This window comes from Symphalangus syndactylus, chromosome 9, assembly GCF_028878055.3.
Source record: "Symphalangus syndactylus isolate Jambi chromosome 9, NHGRI_mSymSyn1-v2.1_pri, whole genome shotgun sequence".
NCBI lineage: Eukaryota > Metazoa > Chordata > Mammalia > Primates > Hylobatidae > Symphalangus > Symphalangus syndactylus.
In genome coordinates this window covers 70683456-70709248 of record NC_072431.2, presented here as the reverse complement: position 1 = coordinate 70709248, position 25793 = coordinate 70683456, and the positions used below count along the sequence as shown (strand labels likewise).

Genomic DNA, 25793 nt, shown 5'->3' with positions numbered 1-25793 from the left:
CTGGGCCACCCACGTTGGGGGTGGGGGCGGTGAGGACCGCCACCTGCCCGCTGCTCCCCTGCAGCCAGGCCACGCGCGCCGTTGCTGGGGCAACCACCCGGCCAGGCCTCCGGCTGCCGGGAAGCCCCCTCGGGAGCGCGCACGGGAAGGGCTGTGGGGGCGCTGGCCGGCTGCGACGTCAGACCCCCGCCCCTCGGCGCCTGCCGGACCCAGCTCCATTCCCAGCCCCGCCTCCCTCCGTGGGCAGCCGGCCGGAACTCACGAATCAGAGCAGCCGACACATCGTCCGTTCAGCCAATCGCAGCAGATGTGTGATCCCGCCACCGCCCCGGACCCTAGCGGTTGGCGTTGAGTCGGCGACCGCGGGAGTCGCTGCTGAGGCGGCCTCAGTTGCGGGTCGGAACAGCGCTGCTCTGCAGGGCCGGTCCAGGCTGGCAGCTGCCGGCGCTTGGCGGTGAGGGCAGGCTCCCGAGTGGCCCCCCACCGAAGGCGGTGGGACCAGCAGCTGAGGCCAAGATGCCGTCCAGGTGGCGCGGCGGCTCCTCACTCATCCCAGGTAAGGGGGACGCGGCGCTCGCTGCGGCTCCGCTCCCCTCTCGTCTCCTCACACCCGGCCCCGTGCCCCGTCCTGGCATCCCTTGGCCTCTTGTCACCTTCTGCCCGGTGCCTCCCAGTTGTCCAACCCCGCCCCCGAGCGCAGAGCCCCGGGTCTGGCCCGTCCGGCCCCTGCTCCCACGCCCCTTCCCCCATCGCCGGCGTTTCCCGGGCTCGGCTTCGCCCCGGCCGCGGGGGCCTCTCCCCTCTGCCCCTTCTCTCCCTTCTCGCAGCCCTGGGACCACGTCCTAGCCCCGCAGTCCCCTGGGATGAGACCCTCGTCTCGCCGGGATCGGACATTTGCCTCCACCTCAACCCCGGCTGCGCTTCTTGAGCTCTTCGCCCCATCATCCTACCCGTTGTACGTAGTCCTGTCTGCATGGCAGTCGCCCGCCCCGCTCCAGCTGTCCCTGGGTCTTGGCCTTTTGCTCCTAAGCACCTTCCTTTCCCAACTCGCCTCTTCTCCCCTCACTTTGACCACCCACCATCGCGATCTCCTCTTCCTTCCCTTACTCTTAAATCTCCAGACACTTTCCCACTCGCTGGAATGCCAGATCCATCGCTTTTTTTTTTTTTTTTTTTTTTTTAAGAGCTGGAGTCTCTATGTTGCCCAGGCTGGCCTCGAACTCCTGACCTCAAGCTATCCTTCTGCCTCGGCCTCCAAAGTGCTGGGATTACAGGCGTGAGCCACTGCACCCGGCTCAGATCCATAGTGTAATGTCTTCATTCGTCGTCCCTTGCCCAGAGTCTAGCACACAGTAGGCCTGGCACATGGTGGGTGATCACGCATGTTAGCCTCTTCCTCCTTCCAGGCGTTTTGTACTTTCCAGATGATGGTAGCAAGAAGTCCAGTGTCCACAGGGATTTGACTCTGCCTGAAGAATGGTATGGGAGATGGCAGGAGAAATTGGTGAACTCCAGTAAAGTGATTAAATGGTCAATTACTTACTGCATTCATTAAGAAGAAACAATTCTGCTATCCGTGCCATGTGTTGTTTTATGTTAATTGCCTTTGTAAAGGATTCTTAGGCTGCTAGTCAGCGGGCTTTGCAGTATAATTACTCCCCATCCCCTCTCCATCCTCATCCGCAGTGTTTGGGGAAACTTTCTTTTTAGGAAAGAAAGAGCCCCTACCTCCCAGCTAAAGTGGCATAGTATATAAGCAATGTTGTACATGTTTATCTATTAGCTGGATAGTCCAGGGAGCTGCAATGAATTTTTATCTTTTAAGATCCAGGAGGAATCAGGATTTGGATTTCCTGGAATCAGCTGCTGTACAGACCAAATATGCTTAAGAATGAAACTTCTGACAAGTCCTCTAAGAGTGAGAGAGGAATTATCCACCCCTCTCCCTCCCCCTCTCCAAACACTCGCTCTCGGAGGAAATAGCGAGTCGATTTTTAAAAAAGAGTAAAATACGTTAGACTTTTTAAAATGATAAAAGCATTGTCATTGGCCCGCGTACTGTTCTTGCCACCTTTGCTTTGATGGTCTCAAGCCTGGACGAATCAGTCAGCTTTTTCTGCTCCTGGGCTCCCAGGGCAGGCTAGCAAAAATCATGTAACTAAACTGCTAGGTGCTGTTTCTGCACTTCTGGATCCTGGAGATCCTTTGACTTACCCTCTAGATTCCTCTTATGTCCTAAAATCTAAGTGGCTGTTTATAGATCTTTTTTTTTTTTGAGACGGAGTCTCGCTCTGTTGCCCAGGCTGGAGTGCAGTGGCGCAATCTCGGCTTACTGCAAGCTCCGCCTCCCGGGTTCACGCCATTCTCCTGCCTCAGCCTCTCCGAGTAGCTGGGACTACAGGCGCCCGCCACCACGCCGGGCTAATTTTTTGTATTTTTAGTAGAGACGGGGTTTCACCGTGGTCTCGATCTCCTGACCTCGTTATCCGCCCGCCTCGGCCTCCCAAAGTGCTGGGATTACAAGCGTGAGCCACCGCGCCCGGCCGGCTGTTTATATGTCTTTACCATTCTTCTCTGACTCTTTATCCTACTCTTGCCTTCTCTTCATTGCTTATTTTGCCACTTAACTTCACAGAATAAATTGGTGGGCATCAGCCCTGGACTCTTAAGGAGAGGTCATTTTTGTCTGTGCCTGTCTGTACCTGATTTCTAATATCCTTTCCTTTGATCTCAGAAGAAGAGGAGTCTTCCTTTTGAAAGCTAACATCTTTGATCTCTTCCCATATTATTATTTTTTCTGTTGGACGGTATACATCCTCAGGTTTCCACCGTTCAGACCAAAACAAAGCTTTTCTTTATGCTTCCCTTTTCTTTTTTTATTCGTCTCAGATTAACGTGGCATTCCTTAGAGTTTCATTTTTGTTCTTTTCTCTAATTTCCTTGTGTGATTACATTTCCTTTCATGGCTTCAAATAGCACCTGTATATTTATAGTTTTCGAAGACGTCTATTTGGTCCCCATTTCTCTTGAACCTCAGGTTCTAATTTTCATCTGCCTACTGCATAGCTGTATGTGGATGCTTGATTACTTCAAATGTGGTTACCTTTTCCTTCCCTTTCTCTCCACCCATAGCCCCCTTCAAGCACATATACAAACATTACTATTTTAAGATCTTTACTCTAGAAACCTTAAAATCATCTTCTTTTCTCCTCACATTAAGTCTAGCATAGATCCTATTGTTGTTGCTACCTCAGATGTTTTTTTTTCCTCTCTTCATAAGATCTTATTTTTTTTTTCCTCTCTTCATTGCCAGAAGACTGGTTCAGACCTTGGTTATGCTTTTTCTGAACCTCTGGGTCCTTTAGTCTACTTAATCCTCCACATTGCTGCTGGAATTTGTTCCATTTCTGAACTATCAATCTGATCATGCTGCTTGCTTTCTTTAAAAATTCTCATCAGCTCCCAAATCCTTAGCATGTTGAGCCAGTCCTTCCAGGCCTTCTGCAGCATGGGCACATCCCCTTCCTGGGCCCTTTGTGATCCAGAGAAAAAAGCAGTAAAGAAAAAGACCATTCACTACCGTAAAATCAAGACTGTGACAGAGATAACTACACGGTGCTCTGGGAGCATCACCCTGGAGAGAGTGAGGACAAGTTTCTGTCTATAGGCACCTAGGACTTTTTCTGACTACCCTTCCTCCTTAGTTTGGGTTAGGTGACTTTTCTTTGTGTTTCCACAGCACCCTGTACATACTTCCATCTCCATTTTTACCACTTATACCATTTTTACTATTTTTTTTTTTTTTTTTTGTGACACAGTCTTGGTTTGTTGCCCAGGCTGGAGTGCAGTGGTACCATCTCAGTTCACTGCAACCCTCTGCCTCCAGGGTTTGAGTGATTCTCGTACCTCAGCCTTCTGAGTAGCTGGGATTACAGGCGCCTGCCACCACACCCAGCTATTTTTGTATGTTTAGTAGAGACGGGGTTTCATCATGTTGGACAGGCTGGTCTCAAACTCCTGACCTCAAGCAGTCCTCCCGCCTCAGCCTCCCAAAGTGCTGGGATTACAGGCGTGAACCATTGTGCCCAGCCCATTTTTACTATTTATAATGTTCTGTTTTCTTATTTTTCTCCCTGACTTGAGAGTGAACCCTTTAAGAAAAAGGGTTGTGTCGTATCTCATTGTATCTCCAGTTTCTAGCAAATTGCCAGGTACATAGCGCTCAGTAAACTAAGTTTTCAGAAGAGCTGAATCTAGACAAGGAAACTTAAGGGGAGATGGGCATTTTGGAAGAGAAGGTAACATACAGAAAAGTGTGTCATAGGCTGGGCACGGTGGCTCACGCCTGTAATCCCAGCATTTTGGGAGGCTGAGGCAGACAGATCAAGACCATCAAGACCAGCCGGGCAACATGGTGAAACCCCATCTCTACTAAAAATACAAAAATTAGCCGGGCGTGGTGGCGGGCACCTGTAATCCCAGCTACTCAGGAGGCTGAGGCAGGAGAATCGCTTGAACCTGGGAGGCAGAGGTTACAGTGAGCTGACTCCAGCCTGGGCAACAGAGTGAGACTCCATCTCAAAAAAAAAAAGAACAAAGAAAAATGTGTGATAACCTGGTGCTTTTGGGAAAGAACTGGTAATTTGGAAAAGCTGGAGAATGGGCATAATGAGCAATGAGGCTGGGAAGGTATATAGGAGCGCTCATGAATGACCTTGTGTGTCCTAACACATAATCCTGATGATAGCGAGGAACCTTTGAAGGATTTCTTTCTGGGCAGATCTTACAAAGTCTGGCTTGTTCCCATCTCAGGCTTTGTGTCTTGCTGCATGCCTTGCCTTTTGCCTCAGCCATATAAAATCACCTCCATTACCTGAACATGCCTTAATGGCTTTATGTTTCTCTTTCTCCATGGAATGCATTTTCCCACTTAGCCACCTGTAGATTATACAGGCTTCTGGTTATCTCTGCAGTAAAGCCTTCCCACATCTGCCTGCAATCCATCTCTCTTCATCTCTACTGTCATTTACTTGTTTACATGTCTTTCTCTACTCTAAGGGTGGGGCTTTGAAATCAGCATGGGTTTTTTTTTTTTTTTTTTTTTTTTGAGACAGAGTCTCGCTCTATCGCCCAGGCTGGAGTGCAGTGGCGCAATCTCGGCTCACTGCGAGCTCTGCCTCCCGGGTTCACGCCATTCTCCTGCCTCAGCCTCTCCGAGTAGCTGGGACTACAGGCGCCCGCCACTACGCCCGGATAATTTTTTTGTATTTTTAGTAGAGACGGGGTTTCACCGTGGTCTCGATCTCCTGACCTCATGATCCGCCCGCCTCGGCCTCCCAAAGTGCTGGGATTACAAGCGTGAGCCACCGCACCCGGCCAGGATGGGTTTTGATTCATGTCTGCATCCCCTACTCTGGCAGGTAACGTGAATGAGTATTGTGACCAGGTATATTTTGATTATATTTATTTATTTTTCTAGAGATGGGGGTCTTGCTATGTTGCCCAGGCTGGTCTTGAACTCCTGGCTTCAGGTAACCCTCTGCCTTGACTTCCCAAAGTGTTGGGATTATGGGTGTGAGTCACTGCGCCTGGCTCCAGGTGTATTTTCAGAAAAATTACTCTGATCTCTGGTAGCATTGTAGAGAACAGGTTAGAGAGGGGCAAGACTAGGTGCACAAAGACCAATTAAGGTGGTCATTATAGGAATGTAGGTGAAAGATGATGAGGCTAGTGAGGCCAAGGAGTTAGATTTGGGAGTGAATTTGTGGACTAAGGAGAACTGGTTAGGTGTATAGGTGAGAGAGAGGGAGAAGGAAGGGTTAAGGATGATGTACTGAGTTCAGGCTTGGATGTCTGGGTAATGGTGGTTCTGTTCATCCAGGTAGGAAATACAGGAGAAGAAACAAATTTTGAGGGAAAAAGAGAAAGCCAATGATAACATCTTGATGCCCAGGAAATAGCCTGAGAGAGCAGTTGGCCCTGAAGATGGAGATATATATGGAGGGTCTGTGCTAGAATGGAAAGTGAAGTCATCAGAAGTAGGTGAGATTGCCTGGTTCAGTGATTTTCAACATAGGCACTACTTAAAAACCACCTGGGGAGCTTTTAAAGAATGAGGATGGGGGATCGAGGCATCCACAGGGATTCTGTATCATTTGGTCTGGTGCAGGGCCAGACCTTGTTACTTTAAAGATGCTTCCCATGAGATGGTGATAGGTATCTAGGACTGAGAACTGGGCTGAGAGCCCCAAGAGGGAGTGATAGAACCCTGAAGAACAATAGTAGTAACTCATCCTTTAAATATCAGGATAGCTGGGTGTGGTGGCTCACACCTGTAATCCCAGAGTTTGGGGAGATTGAGGTGGGAGGATTGCTTGAGACCAGGAGTTTGAGACCAGCCTGGGCAACATAGCAAGATCCCTGTCTCTACAAAATATGAAAAAACTAGCCAGGCACATGTGATGGCACATGCCTGTAGTCCCAGCCATGTGGAAGGCTGAGGCAGGAGGGTTGCTTGAGCCCAGGAGTTTGAGGCTGCAGTGAGCTATGATCATGCCATTGCTCTCCAGCCTGAGTGACAGAGTGAGACCCTGTCTGTCTGTCTGTCTGTCTGCCTCTCTCTCTCTTTCACACACACACACACACACACACACACACACACACACACACACACACCAGGATAAATAGTGCCTTTGTTGACATAGTTTCTTGCTTTCCTGGTACTGTGTACATTTACCTGTTAAAGGACTTATCACATTTTATTTAAATTATATTTGCTGGGTCCATTTTTATTTTATTTTTAGTTTTATTTTATTTTATTATTTTTTTTGAGATGGAGTTTCGCTCTTGCTGCCCAGGCTGGAGCAATGGCGCGATCTTGGCTCACTGCAACCTCCGCCTCCCAGGTTCAAGCAATTCTCCTGCCTCAACCTCCCGAGTAGCTGAGATTACGGGCATGCACCACTACGCCCGGCTAATTTTGTATTTTTAGTAGAGATGGGGTTTCTGCATATTGAGGCTGGTCTTGAACTCCCAACCTCAGGTGATCTGCCCGCCTCAGCCTCCCAAAGTGCTGGGATTACAGGCGTGAGCCACCGCGCCCAGCCGGTCCATTTTTTTTTTTTTTTTTTTTATTTTTATTTTTTTTTGAGACGGAGTCTCGCTCTGTCGCCCAGGCTCGAGTACAGTGGCGCAATCTCGGCTCACTGCAAGCTCCGCCTCCCGGGTTCACGCCATTCTCCTGCCTCAGCCTCTCCGAGTAGCTGGGACTACAGGCGCCTGCCACTACGCCCGGCTAATTTTTTTGTATTCTTAGTAGAGACGAGGTTTCACTGTAGTCTTGATCTCCTGACCTCGTGATCCGCCCGCCTCGGCCTCCCAAAGTGCTGGGATTACAAGCGTGAGCCACCGCGCCCGGCCTAGCCGGTCCATTTTTGTAGCTAAGGAATTCCTTGAAGTCTGAAACCGTGCCTTATTTATCTTTTCATCACTGCCTTGCATGGTACCTGATACATTTTAGAAGCTTGATAAAAGTTGGTTGAATAAATCAGTCGATAAGTGACATAAAACAGAGCTTGAACTCATGATTTTGCAAACTGACCAGCTGTTTCTTTCTTTGCTGCTTAACAAGTCACTGGTCATATATGCATAGTCATTCTTGTTTTAAAAACACACAATCTTGCCGGGCTCAGTAGCTCATGCCTGTAATCCCAGCACTTTGGGAGGCCAAGGCAGGGGGATCACGAGGTCAAGAGATGGAGACCATCCTGGTCAACGTGGTGAAACCTGGTCTCTACTAAAAATATAATAATTAGCTGGGCATGGTGGTGGGTGCCTGTAGTCCCAGCTACTCGGGAGGCTGAGGCAGGAGAATCCCTTGAACCTGGGAGGTGGAGGTCTCAGTGAGCCGACATTGTCCAGCCTGGCGACAGAGAAGACTCTGCCTCAAAAAGAAACAAACAAAAAAACCCCAAAGCAATTTTTATAAATTAGAGTGGATTAAGATAAATATTATTTGCTCTGTAATATCTTGGCTTTTAAAGTGGTTAAGCTGTGACAGTTACTACAGAGGTTTATTCAGGCTTTGTCTTTAGAAGATACTATGTAAAATAGACTATTTCATATGATTAAGGTATATCAATCTTGTATCTTTTTAAAACAAATAGCTCTTGATTTTAGGCTCATGAGCTTTGGAATTTTTAACTAGAACAAAAACTGTCAATTTGATAAAAGATCTTGAACAGTGGCATAACAATTTCTTTTTAACTAAGAACATTAAGGAAGTAAGGAATATGCCTTAAGCAAGCCCTATACCTAAATGAATCTCACTGGGATTGGTGATGGGTAGGAAGAAATAAATAATTCCCGTGTATGTAAGCACTGTTGTAGGAAGCACCTGTGATTGCTCATATATTGATATCAGTGTATTTTCTTTTCTTTTCTTTTTTTTTTTTTTTGAGACAGAGTCCTACTCTGTCACCCAGGCTGGAGTGCAGTGATATGATCTCGGCTCACTGCAACCTTCGTTTCCCGGGTTCAAGAGATTCTCCTGCCTCAGCCTCCCAAGTAGCTGGCATTACAGGCTCCCGCCACCACGCCCAGCTAATTTTTGTATTTTTAGTAGAGATGGGGTTTCCCCATGTTGGCCAGGCTGATCTCGAACGCCTGACCTCAAGTGATTCCCCCACCTTGGCCTCCCAAAGTGCTGAGGCATGAGCCACTGCGCCCAACCTCAGCTCATTTTCTATTTTCTGATTTCTCAGGGCTTAGATATAAACCATGGAATCTTTTGTTCTTTGTTTTGTTTTTGTTTTTTTTTTTTTTTTTTTGAGACAGAGTCTTGCTCTGTGCCCCAGGCTGGAGTGCAGTGGCACGATCTCGGCTCACTGCAAGCTCCGCCTCCCGGGTTCACGCCATTCTCCTGCCTCAGCCTCCCCAGTAGCTGGGACTACAGGCGCCCGCCAACACGCCTGGCTAATTTTTTGTATTTTTTTTTTTTCTTAGTAGAGACGGGGTTTCACCGTGTTAGCCAGGATGGTCTCGATTTCCTGACCTCGTGATCCGCCCGCCTCGGCCTCCCAAAGTGCTGGGATTACAGGCTCGAGCCACCGCGCCCGGCCTGTTTTTTCTTAAGATTTTGTCAGCTGTTTCTTTTTATAGGATTTGTGGTTGACAGTTCTTTGCTTTTAACATTTGAGAAATGTTGAGAAACTTTTTTCAGATGAGAAACCCTGTCATTAGAATTCATTTTCTTATAGGTAACATCCTTTCTCCCCAACTGCTTTAGAGGTTTTTTCTTTGTCTTTAGTTTTCAGAAGTTAAATTATGATGTGTCTGCACGAATTTCTTTGGGTTTTCCTGTTTGGAGTTCTCTTGCTTTCTTGAGCTGCAGATTTGTCTTTTACCACATTTGAGAAGTTTTCAGTCACTTCTTAGAATAATTTTTCAGTACCACTCTCTGTCTCCTTTCATTCTGTGACTGAATGTTAGATCCTTTGTTACGGTCTCACAGGACATGAGGCACTATTGTCTTTTAATTTTTTTCCAGTCTCATTTTTTTGTCTGTTGTTTAGATTGGGTAATTCTTATTTCAAGTTTATTGATTCTTACCTGTGTTATATTCATTCTGCTGTTGAGCTAACCCACCGAGTTATTATTTTGGTTGTTTTTCAGTTCTATAATTTTTATTGGGTTCTTTTTTGTCTATTCTACTTCTTTGGTGAGATTTTCTATTTTGTTATTTGTTTAAAGAGTGTATGTAATGGATTGTTAAAGAATAGGCTGGGCGCGGTGGCTCACGCCTGTAATCCCAGCACTTTGGGAGGCCGAGGTGGGCGGATCACAAGGTAAGGAGATCGAGACCATCCTGGCTAACACGGTGAAACCTCGTCTCTACTAAAAATACAAAAAATTAGCCGGGCACGGTGGCGGGTGCCTGTAGTCGCAGCTACTCGGGAGGCTGAGGCAGGAGAATGGTGCAAACCCGGGAGGCGGAACTTGCAGTGAGCCGAGATCGCGTCACTGCAATCCAGCCTGGGAGACAGTGAGACTCCATCTCAAAAAAAAAAAAAAAAAGAATAACGGCTACTTTAAAATCTCTGTCAGATCATTCCAACATCTGATTCATCCTGTTTTTGGCATCTGTTGTCTTTTCTCATTCAAATTGTGGTTTTCCTGGTTCTTGCTATGATGAATGACTTTTGATTGTATCTTGGACATTTTGGATATTATGTTAGGAGTTATAGATCATATTTGAACTTTATGTTTTAGTAGACAGTCACCTGAGAAGGAGCATGTAGCTCCCAGCCTGCCTTTTGTTTCGTAACAGCTTTATTGAGATATAATTCACATGCCACATGTTCAACCATTTAAAGTGTGAAATTCATTTACTTTGAGTATATTCATATAGTTGTACATCATTACCACAATCAATTTTAGAACATTTTCACTACCCACAAAAAACCATACCACATACTCCCTAGCCATTGTCCTCAACTCTCCTACTCTTCATCCTCTCCATCCCTAGACAACCACTAATCTATTTTCTGTCTTTATAGATTCATATTATATAGAATAGAAATATCTATTTTGAACACATCATAAAAACGGAATCATATATAATGTCCTCCTTTATTTCATTTTTAGAGTAATACTGTTACCCTATATTAACTGTTAATATTTACTAATATTTTTGTAATATTTAAGTATTTATAAGTATAAATCTAAATTATATTTATTTGTAAATAGTGAGCTGCAATTTATTTTTGTAGTGTCTTTGGTTTCAAAATCCAATTAAAATTGGCTGTATATAATGAGTTCGGAAGTGTCGTTAAGAATTGGTGTTGCTGGTGCAGTGGCTCATGCCTGTAATTCAAGCACTTTGGGAGGCCAAGGCAGGCAGATTGCTTGAGCCCAGGAGTTCAAGACCAGCCTGGGTAACATGATGAAAGCCTGTCTCTATAAAAAAAAAATATGAAAATTAGCATGGCGTGGTGGCACACACCTGTAGTACCAGCTACTTGGGAGGCTGAGGCAGGAGGATCTCTTGAACCTGGGAGGGGAGGCGAGATCCTGCCACTGCACTCCAGCCTGGGCGACAGTGTGAGACCCTGCCTAAAAAAAAAGCCACCAACGAAAATATATATATAAATATATAATATACATTTAATATGTTTTTAAGTATGTATTATATATTTATATGTATATTTTGTTGGTTTTTAAAATATATATTTTTATAGATATATATATTATATATTACACTAAATTTATAAGATATATGCATTAACTATATAAATACATATTAATATGTTTTAAATATATATTTAATATATTAATCTATATTATATTAAAAATATATATATATTTTTGAGGTGGAGTCTCTCTCTGTCACCAGGTTGGAGTGCAGTGGCACGATCTCGGCTCACTGCAACCTCCGCCTCCCGGGTTCAAGCCATTCTCCTGCCTCAGCCTCCTGAGTAGCTGGAACTACAGGCAAATGCCACCAGGCCCGGCTAATTTTTATATTTTCAGTAGAGACAGGGTTTCACCATGTTGGCCAGGATGGTCTCCATCTCTTGACCTCGTGATCTGCCCACCTCAGCCTCCCCTCCCAAAGTGTTAGGATTACAGGCGTGAGCCACCATACCTGACCCTAATATTTTATATATATATTTATATATATATATATATATTTTTTTTTTTGATATGCAGCCTTGCTGTCGCCCAGGCTGGAGTGCAGTGGCGTGATCTCGGCTCACTGCAAGCTCTGCCTCTCTGCCTCCTGGGTTCACACGATTCTACTTCCTCAGCCTCCTGAGTAGCGGGGACTACAGGTGCCCACCACCACGCCCAGCTAATTTTTTGTATTTTTAGTAGAGATGGGGTTTCACCATGTTAGCCAGGATGGTCTCGATCTCCTGACCTCGTGATCCGCCCGCCTTGGCCTCCCAAAGTGCTGGGATTACAGGTGTGAGCCACCACGTCCGGCCTCCTAATATATATTTTTAAGAAGAATTAGTGTCAATTTTTTTTTTATCTTTTGATAGAATTTACCAGTGAAGCCATCTTGTCCTGGTTTTTTTTTTTTTTTTTTTTTTTTTTTTGAGATGGAGTCTCACTTTGTTGCCCAGGCTGGAGTGCAGTGGCATGATCTTGGCTCACTGCAAGCTCCGCCTCCCGGGTTCATGCCATTCTCCTGCCTCAGCCTCCCAAGTACCTGGGACTACAGGCACCCGCCACGACGCCCGGCTAATTTTTTGTATTTTTAGTAGAGACAGAGTTTCACTGTGTTAGCCAGGATGGTCTAGATCTCCTGACCTTGTGATCTGCCCGCCTTGGCCTCCCAAAGTGCTGGAATGTGAGCCACCGCGCCGGGCCAACATCCTGGTTTCTCTTTGTGGAAAATTTTAAATTACTCTTTCACTTGCTTTAGTTATTATAGGTTTATTAAGATTTTTAATATTTTCTTGAGTCAGTATTAGTAGTTTGTATCTTTTAGAAATTTGTCCATTTTATCTAGGTTACTTTGTTAGATTACACTTGTTTATGATCACTTTTATTTTTGTAGGGTTGGTAGTTAATGTCTCCTTTTCATTACTGATTTTCATAATTTGAGTCTTCTCTCTTTTGTTATTGGTCGGTCTAGCTAAAAGATTGTTAATTTTGCTAATTTTTTCAAAGAACCAGTTTTTGGTTTTGTTAATTTTCTCTATTCTATTTTCTGTTTTATTTATTTCACTGTAGTCTTTATTATTTCCTTCTTTCTGATGGTTTTGGTCTTGTTTGCTCTTTTTCTTTTCTTTTTTTTTTTCAAGATGGAGTCTTGCTCTGTCGCCCAGGCAGGAGTGCAGTGGCATGATCTTGGCTCACTGCAGCCTCCGCCTCCCAGGTTCAAGTGATTCTCCTGCCTCAGCCTCCTGAGTAGCTGGGATTACAGGTGTCTGCCACCACGCCCAGCTAATTTTTGTATTTTCAGTAGAGACGAGGTTTCACCATGTTAGCCAGGATGGTCTCAATCTCCTGACCTCGTGATCTGCGTGCCTCGGCCTCCCAAAGTGCTGGGATTACAGGCGTAAGCCATTGCACCCAGCCCTGTTTGCTCTTTTTCTAGTTTCTTAAGGAAGGAAGTTAGGTTGTTGATTTGCAATCTTTTTTAATACAGGTGTTTACAGCTATAAATTCCCTCATAGCACTGCTTTTGCTGCATCCCACAAGTTTTGTATTTTCAACTCAAAGTATTTTATAGTGTTCCTAATGTTTTCTTTTTTGGCTCATTGGTTATTTAGGAGAGTGGTATTTCATTTCCACATATTTGTAAATTTCCCAAACTTTTTTTGGTTATTGTTTTTTAGTTTTATTTCATTTTGGTCAGAGAATATACTTTATATGTTTTCAGTGGTTTAAATATATTGGGACTTGTTCTAAAGCCTAACACATGGTCTATCCTAGAGAATGCTCCATGTCATTTGAGAACAATATATATTTTGCCATTGTTGCTTGAGGCTTCTATAGATATTTGTTAGATCTAGTTGATTTGTAGTATTGTAGTCTTCTATTTCCTTGCTGATATTTTGTCTAGTTGCTTTATCCATTAGTGAAAGTGGGATAGTGAGGCCTCCGACTGTTATTGTTAAATTGTCTATTTCTCACTTGAATTCTGTCAGTTTTTGCTTCATGTATTTTAGGGCTCTGTTGTTATTGGCATATATGTTTATAATTGTATTTTTTTGATGAATTGTTGGATTTTCTCTCTTATAAAATGTACTTTTTTGTCTCTTTTTTGGTAACAATTTTTGTCTTAAAGTGCATTGTATCTGACATTGTATAGTTTGCTGTTTGCATGGTATATCTTTTCCCTTTGTTTTGCTTTCAGCCTGTTTGGTCTTTGAATCTAACACATCATTTATTTATTTATTTGTTTGTTTGTTTTTTTGAGATGGAGTCTTGCCCTGTTGCCCAGGCTGGAGTGCACTGGTGGGATCTCGGCCCCGCCTCCCGGGTTCAAGCAATTCTCCTCTCTCAGCCTCCTGAGTAGCTGGGACTACAGGCGTGTGTCACCACGCCTGGCTAATTTTTTGTATTTTTAGTAGAGGCGAGGTTTCACCATGTTGACCCGGATGTTCTTGATCTCCTGACCTTGTGATCCGCCCGCCTCGGCCTCCCAAAGTGCTGGGATTACAGGTGTGAGCCACTGCGCCTGGCCTTTTTCTTTTTTTTGAGATGGAGTCTGACCCTGTCGCCCAGGCTGGAGTGAAGTAGCATGATCTCGGCTCACTGTAACCTCCGCCTCCCGGATTCAAGCGATTCTCCTGCCTCAGCCTCCTGAGTATCTGCGATTACAGGCATCCGCCACCATGCCCAGATAATTTTTGTGTTTTATTAGAGACAAGGTGTCACCATGTTGGTCAGGCTGATCTCAAACCCCTGACCTCAAGTGATCTGCCCGCCTTGGCCTCCCAACGTGTTAGGATTATAGGCATGAGCCACCGCACCCGGTCCCCCTTAAGATTCATTCTGATGTCATTTTCTTCATGTAGGCTTTTCTGAGCCCACGGATGTGATCCTTCCTTGAAATGCCCGTATGTCTTTGTTCATGCCTTTTGTATGATCTTTTTATTATTTTATCATGGCATATATGGTTAGTTTCTTGTCTTCTCTCCTTGCTAAGCTACTAGTTCTTTGAAGGCAGATGATAAATAATACTCATTTATATGCTCATTTAATGTATGTAACATTTAATTGAAATGTATGAGTAAGAATTTTCTACCCTGTAAAAATTAAATAACAGTACATAGTTGTACATATATGTTTTTATAATTATTGGAAAGGTATAAGAAGACAATGAAAGTTCAGTTTTGCCCACAGAAATTGCTATTATAGGGCTGGGCGCGGTGGCTCACGCCTGTAATCCCAGCACTTTGGGAGGCTGAGGTGGGCGGATCACAAGGTCAGGATATCGAGACCATTCTGGCTAACACAGGTGAAACCCCATCTCTACTAAAAATACAAAAACATTAGCTGGGTGTGGTGGCGAGCGCCTGTAGTCCCAGCTACTTGGGAGTCTGAGGCAGGAGAACAGCATGAACCCGGGAGGCGGAGCTTGCAGTGAGCTGAGATTGCGCCACTGCACTCCAGCCTGGGTGACAGAGCAAGACTCCATCTCAAAAAAAAAATTGTTATTGTAGTGTTTTGTTTTGTTTTTGAGACAGAGTCTGGCTCTGTCATCTAGGCTGGAGGGCAGTGGTGCAATCTCAGCTCACAGCAACCTCTGCTTCCCTGGTTCAAGCAATTCTTTTGCCTCAGCCTCTTGAGTAGCTGGGACTTCAGGCATGTACCACCATGTCTGGCTAATTTTTTTTTTTTTTTTTTTTTTTTGTATTTTTAGTAGAGACAGGGTTTCGCCATGTTGGCCAGGCTGGTCTCGAACTCCTGACCTCAAGTGATCCACCCACTTCAGCCTCCCAGAGTGCTGGGATTACAGGCATGAGCCACTGCACCTGGCCATAATACTGGTTTCTGATCAAATATTTGATGCCCAGCTTTTCATAGAGAACATCACAAAATTCCAGCTCCAAGTAATTTTGGGCTTGAGGCATAATTTCCCACAACAAACATGGGAAACCTACTTTCATATGAGAGTGACTAGGCTAAAGCAAAACTAAACTGGAAAATGTACAGGAAAGGTAGAGCTATTTGCCAGGCTACTTTCTAGCCTCCATATATATCTGTTCTTTCTGGAGTCCAAATCTAGTTCTCCATTCTTAATCTCTCCCAGATGAAATCTTCAGGGACTTGCAGAAAGTGTGCAAATATGCATCCTGCTCATTTTTGTAAGTAAAGCATAATGGCTACATGGATTTATAGTTTTCTTCTGTCATTCTAATTAGATCTGAGGTGATCATGATAGGACAGTTCTGGAGAAAATACAGTTCAAAATCTGAGTATATTTTTGAAAACTATATGCTAATGAAAGCCTTATAAATAATAGCAGATGGTCTTAAATTTACTTCACTTGCATCATAATTGTTGCATACCTGACTTTTTGTTCATGCCAAGCCTAATAATGACTGGGACGTACCATGGTATACAGTCAGACCTGGGTTCCAGCTTGCCAAATAATTTGCCATGTAGCAGTATATTAAGGAAGTTTTTTATCCCTTCTGGGCCTCAGTTTCCTTATGTGTAAAATTCTAGAACAGAAATGTTCCTTTACCTTATGATTCGTTGCAGCAATGTAAGGGATTGCAGAAAAGATTTTGATTCATTCATCAACGAGAGTGCGAAGTGATGATAGAGGCAGATGAAATAGACTGATCAATAAAGGGAGTGGATTAGAAGAGCAAGGGTCAAAGGGGAAAAAAAAAGGAGGTGAACTCTGTATTTTTAGTTTTTTTAAATGCAGTCAAACCATATTATAACACTAGAACCAGAAGAAAAAACTAATGTTCTAATTCTAGGAAAGCATTAGCTGTCTGGGCTTTTATTGAGAAAGTTTTAGCAGGATGAGTCAATGCACATTTATCAAGTGCTCAATATGCTTGTAGTATATTGTTATATACTATGGAGAAACTGAAAAAGATAAGATATAGTCAGTATGTCCCAAGAACTCACAACTAATTACACTTATAGAATCTAATTACAGCCATAATTACCTTATTGGCAATCTAAAATTCATTAATTCATTCAAAAGGTTCTAGTTTCAAGGAGCTCACAGCCTACTGGAAAAACAGACAAAGTAACCATGTAGTGTGAGACGTGATATAGGGTAAATACAAGGGCACTAGGAAGGACACCTGTGTCATATGTGTCAGAGAGCTGTCAGGAAAGCTACGCAGGAAAGATGGCATTAAAGTGGAATGTTGAAGGATGAATGAGAGTCATCAGGCAGAGAGACACGCAAAAGCTGCAGTGCATGCGGAGGCTCAAACAAGGAAGGGATGCTTCAGGTAGATGACAGTGGCACTGGGTGAGTGTGTGGGGGTGGTGGTTTGGTGGGTGGTGAAACAGGCTGGGGAGCAGACAAGGGCTGGGTCAGGAAGGGCCTTGTACTAACGTTATGGTGAGGACTTTTTAATTTTTTTGAAAAAAGTAGAAAGTTGTGGAAGAGTTTTTTGTTTTGTTTTGTTTTTTTGAGACGGAGTCTTGCTCTGTTGCCCAGGCTGGAGTGCAGTGGCGCGATCTCGGCTCACTGCAAGCTCCGCCTCCCGGGTTCACGCCATTCTCCTGCCTCAGCCTCTCCGAGTAGCTGGGACTACAGGCGCCCGCCACCACTCCCGGCTAATTTTTTTTTTTTGTATTTTTAGTAGAGATGAGGTTTCACCATGGTCTCAATCTGCTGACCTCGTGATTCGCCTGCCTCAGCCTCCCAAAGTGCTGGGATTACAAGCGTGAGCCACCGCGCCTGGAGAAAGTTGTGGAAGAGTTTTAAGCAAGGGAACATCATAAGCATATTTGCATTTTAGAAAGATCGTTCCTGGCTGGGAGCGATGGTTCAAACCTGTAATCCCGATGTTTTGGGAGGCCAAGATGGGTAGATCACCTGAGGTCAGGAGTTTGAGACCAGACTGGACAACATGGTGAAACCTCATCTCTACTAAAAATGCAAAAATTAGCTGGGTGTGGTGGCACACACCTGTAATCCCAGCTACTTGGGAGGCTGAGGCAGGAGAATTGCTTGAACCCAGGAGGTGGAGGTTGCAGTGAGCCAAGATTGTGCCACTGCACTCCAGCCTGGGCAACAGAGTGAGACTCTGTCTTAAAAAAAAAAAAAAAAAAAAGATAATTCCTGAGACAGGTTAGTGATTCAACTGATGGAAAGAAGTCAGAACTCAGACCATTTAGGAGGCTGTGGAGTTCATATGAGAAAGGAAGAGGGTGAGGATTAAACTGATTTTTTTTTTCCTAATTATCAGCAGGGAAAAAATTGAGGGAAATCAAGTAAAGGGAGATGAAGGAGGAAGAATTGACAGGACTTTACCAGTTACTCATGGAGAGGTTAAGGGAGAAACTACATAAAGGTTCCCTGGTTTTAAGCTTGAGAATCAGAGAGAAAGTGGTTCATTGACCAATGGAGGAAAGGGAAGAGTAGAAGAGATTTACTAGGGAAGGTAGGTTCCATTTAGAGTTCGTTGAGTGTAACATGCTGGTGAACATCCAGATAGAATTGTCCCTTAGCCTTTAAATGATCAAATCTGAGATTGGGATAGAAGTCTTGGTTGCAAATCGATTTGAGTCATTACAGTGTAAGTGGAAGCTGGCTGCAGATGAAGCAGGGTGAGTGTAGGAGTGTGAGTAAGCGAATGCAGTGCTGTAAATTAATCTTTGGTTACTGCTTTGTGATGTTGCTTTTGAAACATAAGTTTGAATACAGAGTTGACTTTTTAAAATCTGGGCTTTTCTCTTTAGTGTCATTGATTACTGTTAGTATTCTAACAGTTAATATCTGTAAGACTCTTTCTTTCCAAAGACTTGGAAAAACTGTTTTTCCTTTGTGCTATGAATTTTATAATTACTCTATTGATTGCAGAATATCTTTTTGAGGCAGTGATTGAAATTGCAAAGTTTTTTTCATCGCTTCCAGATTACTTTCTTTCTGTTTATTCATAGTTCCTTATTTCATTTTTGATGTTTATTTGTTGACTATTTGCTTTATATCAGATGACTTTATAGGTATTTTAAGGAGATTTAAGAAAGGTTTCACCAGTTACCTATTCGTCTATAAATTCCTTGCTTAGGCCAAGTGTGATGGCTCACGCCTGTAATGCCAGCACTTTGGGAGGCCGAGGCGGGTGGATCACAAAGTCAGGAGATCGAGACCATCCTGGCTAACACGGTGAAACCCTGTCTCTACTAAAAAATACAAAAAAAGAATTAGCTGGGCATGGTGGTGGGCGCCTGTAGTCCCAGCTACTCGGGAGGCTGAGGCAGGAGAATGGCGTGAACCCGGGAGGTGGAGCTTGCAGTGAGCTGAGATCGTGCCACTGCACTCCAGCCTGGGCCACAGAGTGAGACTCCGTCTCGAAAAAAAAGAAAAAAATTTCCTTGCTTTGTATTTTATCTGGTGTTCATGTATCTGCTGCATATTAAATGATGAATGGGTTTTAATTTGTGATTTAAAGGAACTTAAATAGTCTAGTGAGGTAAACTAACCACAATACAGTGGTATGTGTGCTTTGAGGTTACAGAAGAGGGAACAATTGATTTTTGTGCAGGAAAGATGGAAAAAGGCAGTCAGGGACAGGCTGACTGAGGAGATATATGTAAAAGAGAGAAAGTGGCATGGTACTGGAGGCGGCACCATGAGCAGAGGCTGGGTGTGGAGGGGCCTGATGTCAATGGGGAATGGTTCTCAGGGGGTCAGGCTGCATGAGAGGAGTGCTGCGAGGTGAAGGTAAAGGTGGAAGATGAGCAGGAGACAGTGAAGGAAGGGTGCCCGTGCCCCTGTTCTTTAAAAGCCCCTTCACATATTTCCATGTGATTGCCCCAGCAGTGCTGTGAAAGAGAACTTGCAGGTGTCCCTTTTTCCTTTGCATTTTGTCTCCAGTCTGTCTTCTTCCTTTCGTAATTTCTATTCTAATTACTTGTGAAGAAGGGTTTGATTATCATTATCTCTATTTTATGGATGACAGAGCTGATGCTTAGTGATTTATCTAGTGCCATGTGACTAAGAAAAAACTGATTCCAGACTAGAGCCCAGGTCTTCTGACTCTAATACACCAGGCTTCTTTTACATTAATTCAGTGTCATCTTCTCTTCTACTTTTTCTATTCAGTTACTTTTCATTCTAAAGGTTATGAGGGGCTGGGTATGGTGGTTCATGTTTGTAATTCCAGCACTTTGGGAGGCTGATGTGGGAGGATCACTTGAGGCCAGGAGTTCAAGACCAGCCTGGGCATCATAAGGAGGCCTTGTCTCTACAAAAAAGAAAGAAAGAAAGAAAGAAAAAATTAGCCAGGGATGGTTTGCATGCCCTTGCAGTCCCAGCTACTTAGGAGGCTGAGGTGGGAGGATCACTTGAGCCCAGGAGTTGGAGGCTGCAGTGAGCTATGTGCCATTGCACTCCAGCCTGGGTGACGGAGTAAGGCCCTGTCTCAAAAAAAAAAAAAAAAGTTACAAGGTTGGTAGAAAAATGGCATAAACTTGAGTTACCGAATACGAATATACAATTTGAAGAAATTTGCTTTCTTTGTTCCTCATCATGCGTGGTCTAAACAGATTATAAACATGAGCTTGACGAATCTAGAAGATAAATAGTTTAGCCAACAATGACTTCCTGATTTATAGGTCTGAGAAGTTTGGAACTTGGTAACTTCAATTTTTTATTTTGTTTTATTTCATTTTAACTCTTTATTATGAAAAATTTCAAACATATCCAAAATAGAGACAGCTATATTGAGCCCTCAAGTACCCATCACCCAGCTTCAACAATGAGCTCATAGCAGTCTAATTTCATATATACCCTCCACACATTCCTGCTCTCAGATATTTCTGAAGCAAAGCCAAGACAGCATTTCATTTAACTTGAACCTTTACAGATGTTATGCTTTAGTTTAACCTGTGCTCCTGTCTCCATTTGTGTTCTAGGCATTAGGTCCAGTTCTTGGTATAGGTTTTTTTGAAGTTCACTGCTCCTTTAAGTAGTGAGTGTCAGCTGACTTTCAAAGATTGTCAGCTGTGTATACCATATTCTTCTTGCCATTTGCTACTCGTTAGTGAGTCTGGTGCCAGCCCCTAACGTGCAGCTAGGAAAAGGTGTTCCCATGTTGGTGCTCTGACCATGAACTGACATAAGAATGGATCTTGCAACAATGGTTTCATTTAGGTCAGATTTGAAGTTTCTACTGCATGGCAAAGCTGTCATTCAAAGTCAGTCTCTGTGCATTTATTCATTGGCAAGTTCAAGCATGTGATAAAATTATTTTTCCTTTTGCTAACAGGCTAGAAGTAAATGGAGAAACCAGATACAGACTGGACTTTAGTCAGCAGGCACAGTGGTATTGGCTGTTACTGTTTGCCACGTTGGTTGGCATCATGAATAGGCATGAGAGGCAAGGAACTAGTGATTAACAAAGGAAAGACAGTTTTTGGGGGCGTTGTTACATTCCTGTAATTTATCTTTTGCTAGGACATGTCCCCAGCATCTCTTTGGACCTAGAATATAGCCATGTTCCTGATTATAACAGCAGGGTGTGGTGAATGTGCTCTTGAGTGTGTGTACCTGGGCCTGTGTGTGTGCACTGGGTGTTGGGCATGGCCTTGCTGGCTACTGACCTGTGTATCTCTACTTTTGTTGACTGATTCTGTTTTTGGTTAGCAATCTTACTTTATAAAATTTGCAAATATGTAAGTATAGAAATGTAATGTCAGCACTCTCTTCTCTAAGGCATTATTTCTAGGAGTCTATTTCATTTGGCCTGCTGGGAAAGAGCAGTTCTATTAATAGTGATTCCTCAGATACGTTTATTGCAGTGTTTCAGTGCGTTTTCTTTCCCCTGGAGATAAAACTGAGCCTGAACATTCTGGTATTCTTTTTTTTTTTTTTTTTTTTGAGACAGAGTTTCACTCTTGTTGCCCAGGCCAGAGTGCAATGGCATGATCTTGGCTCACCGCAACCTCCACCTCCTGGGTTCAAGCGATTCTCAAGCCTCAGCCTCCTGAGTAGCTGGGATTACAGGCACGAGCCACCACGCCTGGCTAATTTTGTATTTTTAGTAGAGATGGGGTTTGGCCATGTTGGCCAGGCTGGTCTTGAACTCCTGACCTCATTTGATCCGCCCGCTTTGGCCTCCCAAAGTGCTGGGATTACAGGCGTGAACCACTGTGCCCGGCCCATTCTGGTATTCTTTTTAGATCAGCCTTAACTCTGTAAATGTCCTAGTTGAGAAAATATTGATCTGTTTGTCAGAAAATACAGCAAAGTGGAGTTTAAAAGTAATGGAAAGAGGGCCGGGCACAGTGGCTCACGCCTGTAATCCCAGCGCTTTGGGAGGCTGAGGCGGGTGGATCACCTGAGATCAGGAGTTCAAGGCCAGCCTGGGCAACATGGTGAAACCTCATCTCTACTAAAAATACAAAAATCAGCGGGGCGTGGCAGCACATGCCTGTAATCCCAGCTACTGGGGAGGCTGAGGCAGGAGAATCACTTGAACCCAGAAAGCGGAGGTTGCAGTGAGCCAAGATTGTGCCATCACACTCCAGCCTGGGTGACAGAGAGACTCAGTCTCAATAAATAAATAAATAAAAAGAAATAAAGTAACGGATAGAGGCCATGTTTGTGTGTGTGCATGCACGCACACACATGTGTGTAAACACACATGCACACAGTGTTTTAGTATATAAGGGTAACGATCAGGCCAGCTTTTACTGTACTTTTTAAATCGAAGGTCTACCTTTTTTAGAATTTGAGAAGAATTAGTATGAAGGTGTGAGTGGAGCCTCAAACACTATAGTCTCTTATCTAGAAAAAGGTACTTCCCAGTTTGCTTAGGTACCTGGTTTTTTTTGTTGGTTTTTGGTTTTTTTTTTTTTTTTTTTTTTTTTAATTTTTTTGCATACAAAAACAATAAACATTTTCTAAAAATACATACAAACAAAAAGATGCGTATCAAACATATTAGGAAGGTTGCACATGGGAAGTCGGGGAATAGAAATGGGGGTGGGAGTTAAAATAAATGAGAGAGGGACTTTATATGGATCAGTGATAATAACTCAGTCCTCTATTTGACAAAGAAGAGGGAGAAGGAAGAGGAAGAAAAAGAAAGTGGGATAAAGGATCAGAAAGGGAGGAAAATAGAAAAAATTAGAGTATGACTCCAGGGTAGACCTGTTTTGTTGTCATTGAGTTGGTTGGTTGGTTTGTCTGTTGTATTCTTCATGTTTCGCCAAGTTGGCCAGACTGGTCTCGAACTCCTAGTCCGAAGTGATCAACCCGCCTCGCCCCCTAGAGTGCCGGGACCACAGGCGTGAGCCACCACGTCCAGCCCCCACATTGCTTCTGGCCTCCGTGGTAGACCTCCCAGACGGAGCGGCCAGGCAGAGGAGCTCCTCACTTCTACCCAGACACGGGGCGGCCGGGCAGAGGGGCTCCTCACTTCCCAGACGGGGCGGCCAGGCAGAGACGCTCCTCACTTCTTCCCAGACGATAGGTGGCCGGGCAGAGGCGCTCCTCACTTCCCAGACGATGGGTGGCCGGGCAGAGGCGCTCCTCACTTCCCAGACGATGGGTGGCCAGGCAGAGGCGCTCCTCACTTCCCAGACGATGGGCGGCCGGGCAGAGGCGCTCCTCATCTCCCAGACGATGGGTGTCCGGGCAGAGGCACTCCTCACTTCCCAGATGGGGCAGCCGGGCAGAGGCGCTCCTCACTTTCCAGATGATGGGTGGCCGGGCAGAGGCGCTCCTCACCTCCCAGACGATGGGTGGCCAGGCAGAGGCGCTCCTCACCTCCCAGACGGGGCGGCCGGGCAGAGGCGCTCCTCACTTCTTCCCGGACGGGGCGGCCGGGCAGAGGCGCTCCTCACTTCTTCCCGGACGGGGCGGCCGGGCAGAGGCGCTCCTCACTTCCCAGACGGTGGGTGGCCGGGCAGAGGCGCTCCTCACTTCCCAGACGATGGGTGGCTGTGCAGAGGCGCTCCTCACTTCTTCCCGGATGGGGCGCCCGGGCAGAGGCGCTCCTCATTTCTTCCCGGACGGGGCGGCCGGGCAGATGCGCTCCTCACTTCCCAGACGGGGCGGCTGGGCAGAGGCGCTCCTCACTTCTTCCCGGACGGGGCGGCCGGGCAGAGGCGCTCCTCACTTCTTCCCGGACGGGGCGGCCGGGCAGAGGCGCTCCTCACTTCCCAGACGGTGGGTGGCCGGGCAGAGGCGCTCCTCACTTCCCAGACGATGGGTGGCTGTGCAGAGGCGCTCCTCACTTCTTCCCGGACGGGGCGCCCGGGCAGAGGCGCTCCTCATTTCTTCCCGGACGGGGCGGCCGGGCAGATGCGCTCCTCACTTCCCAGACGGGGCGGCTGGGCAGAGGCGCTCCTCACTTCTTCCCGGACGGGGCGGCCGGGCAGAGGCGCTCCTCACTTCTTCCCGGTCGGGGCGGCCGGGCAGAGGCGCTCTTCACTTCTTCCCGGACGGGGCGCCCGGGCAGAGGCGCTCCTCACTTCTTCCCAGACGGGGCGGCCGGGCAGAGGCGCTCCTCACTTCTTCCCGGACGGGGCGGCCGGGCAGAGGCGCTCCTCACTTCTTCCCGGACGGGGCGGCCGGGCAGAGGCGCTGCTCACTTCCCAGACGGGGCGGCCGGGTAGGGGCACTCCTCACTTCCCAGACGGGGCGGCCGGGCAGAGGCGCTCCTCACTTCCCAGACGGTGGGTGGCCGGGCAGAGGCGCTCCTCACTTCCCAGAGGATGGGTGACCGGGCAGAGGCGCTCCTCACTTCTTCCCGGATGGGGCGGCCGGGCAGAGGCGCTCCTCACTTCTTCCCGGATGGGGCGGCTGGGCAGAGGCGCTCCTCACTTCTTCCCGGATGGGGCGCCCGAGCAGAGGCGCTCCTCATTTCTTCCCGGACGGGGCGGCCGGGCAGAGGCGCTCCTCACTTCCCGGACGGGGCGGCCGGGCAGAGGCGCTCCTCACTTCTTCCCGGACGGGGGCGGCCGGGCAGAGGCGCTCCTCACTTCTTCCCGGACGGGGCGGCCGGGCAGAGGCGCTCCTCACTTCTTCCCGGATGGGGCGGCTGGGCAGAGGCGCTCCTCACTTCTTCCCGGGCGGGGCGGCCGGGCAGAGGCGCTCCTCACTTCTTCCCGGACGGGGCGGCCGGGCGGAGGCGCTCCTCACTTCCCAGACGATGGGTGGCCGGGCAGAGGCGCTCCTCACTTCCCAGACGGTGGGTGGCCGGGCAGAGGCGCTCCTCACTTCCCAGACGGTGGGTGGCCGGGCAGAGGAGCTCCTCACTTCCCAGACGGTGGGTGGCCGGGCAGAGGGGCTCCTCACTTCCCAGACGGTGGGTGGCCGGGCAGAGGCGCTCCTCACTTCCCAGACGGTGGGTGGCCGGGCAGAGGCGCTCCTCAGTTCCCAGACGGGGCGGCCGGGCAGAGGCACTGCTCACTTCCCAGACGGGGCGGCCGGGTAGAGGCACTCCTCACTTCCCAGACGGGGCGGCCGGGCAGAGGCGCTCCTCACTTCCCAGACGGGGCGGCCGGGCAGAGGCGCTCCTCACTTCCCAGACGGTGGGTGGCCGGGCAGAGGCGCTCCTCACTTCCCAGACGATGGGTGGCCGGGCAGGGGCGCTCCTCACTTCTTCCCGGACGGGGCGGCCGGGCAGAGGCGCTCCTCACTTCTTCCCGGACGGGGGCAGCCGGGCAGAGGCGCTCCTCTCTTCTTCCCGGACGGGGCGGCCGGGCAGAGGCGCTCCTCACTTCTTCCCGGACGGGGCGGCCGGGCAGAGGCGCTCCTCACTTCTTCCCGGACGGGGCGGCCGGGCAGAGGCGCTCCTCACTTCTTCCCGGGCGGGGCGGCCGGGCAGAGGCGCTCCTCACTTCTTCCCGGACGGGGCGGCCGGGCAAAGGCGCTCCTCACTTCCCAGACGATGGGTGGCCGGGCAGAGGCGCTCCTCACTTTTCAGATGGTGGGTGGCCGGGCAGAGGCGCTCCTCACTTCCCAGACGGGGCGGCCGGGCAGAGGCGCTCCTCACTTCCCAGACGGTGGGTGGCCGGGCAGAGGCGCTCCTCACTTCCCAGACGGTGGGTGGCCGGGCAGAGGCGCTCCTCACTTCCCAGACGGTGGGTGGCCGGGCAGAGGGGTTCCTCACTTCCCA

General features: G+C 47.0%; 1 protein-coding gene across 9 annotated transcripts in view; it reads left to right on the top strand.

Moving 5' to 3' along the window:
* The first annotated feature begins 308 nt into the window (after positions 1 to 308).
* The window catches only part of TPST1 (tyrosylprotein sulfotransferase 1), a 149248-nt gene continuing 123763 nt past the window's right edge, over positions 309 to 25793 (top strand). For 2 of the 9 annotated variants that reach the window (XM_055292998.2, XM_055292994.2), the window contains exon 1: positions 317 to 556. The gene's annotated coding sequence lies outside the window, so the exon portion shown is untranslated. Of the gene's footprint in view, positions 557 to 585; positions 956 to 25793 lie in introns of those variants that run through there. The other 7 variants (XM_055292995.2, XM_063646401.1, XM_055292997.2 and 4 more) reach the window with 6 other exon arrangements.